Source organism: Mus pahari, chromosome 14, assembly GCF_900095145.1.
Source record: "Mus pahari chromosome 14, PAHARI_EIJ_v1.1, whole genome shotgun sequence".
Taxonomy (NCBI): domain Eukaryota; kingdom Metazoa; phylum Chordata; class Mammalia; order Rodentia; family Muridae; genus Mus; species Mus pahari.
The window spans coordinates 23,418,929-23,419,899 of record NC_034603.1 but is presented as its reverse complement, the minus strand read 5'-3'; the positions used below and the strand labels follow the sequence as shown (position 1 = coordinate 23,419,899).

At 49.3% G+C, this 971-nt stretch overlaps 1 protein-coding gene across 2 annotated transcripts in view; it reads left to right on the top strand.

Annotated features, from left to right (window-relative positions):
• The window catches only part of Sparc (secreted protein acidic and cysteine rich), a 24,576-nt gene that overhangs the window by 18,474 nt on the left and 5,131 nt on the right, over nt 1-971 (top strand). The gene's annotated exons all lie outside the window — the stretch shown is intronic.

The window sequence follows — 971 nt, the reverse complement described above, 5'->3', positions numbered from 1 at the left end:
CCACCACTTCCCAGCGCTCTTTTTTGATTTTCTTCACTCTGTAGACCAGGCTGGCCTCGAACTCAGAAATCCGCCTGCCTCTGCCTCCCAAGTGCTGGGATTAAAGGCGTGCACCACCACGCCCGGTCAGTGTACCCATTCTTAAAACTAATTCAGGCTGTCTTCTCTCCTGGGAAGACTTAGCCATCATGGAAGCACATTTTAGAGAAGATTGCAAGAGCCTTTCACTAGCATCAAGACAACCAAACCATCTTTCTTTTTTTCTGATGATGAGGATGGTCTTTCATAAGGCTAACTCAAATGATTCCTACTTCAGCACTGTAGAACAAAAACAGTGTGTGACCTGGGCCTGCAGAATATTTTTAATATTTTGAATTAGAATGCTTTTCAGATAGGGACGTTGATGTGGTTATAAAAAGATGAAGAGAGGGGGTATGGATATGTTCTGTGGATGTGTAGTCAGGTGGGGGAAGGGAGTGCCTCGGTGGGGCCCATGCTGAGGCATCCCTTTCCCCTGAGGGACCAGCCACATGACAGTATTGTATAGAATAGAGTTTATTCAGGGAATGGGGAGGGAAGTTGAGAGGGTAGTAGAGGCAGAGAGAGAGATAGAGGCCAGCCATAAGCATGTGTGTGGGGGGGGGAGGGAATGGGGAGAGAGGGGGAACAGGAAGGCAAGAGGGAGAGAGGGAGAGAGGGGGGAGGAAGGAGGCAAAGTACTTGTATAAAAAGGCTAGGTGTGGTAGCACACACTTGTGTCCCCAGTGCTGAGGAGGTGGAGCCTGGGACATTCCTGGGGCTCACTGGCAAGTCATCGTAACCTAATCTGTGAGCAACAGGCCAACAAAAGAGCATGTCTCAAAAAAGAAGTTGGGTGGGCTGGTGAGATGGCTCAGCAGGTAAGAACACCCGACTGCTCTTCCAAAGGTGCAGAGTTCAAATCCCAGCAACCACATGGTGGCTCATAACCA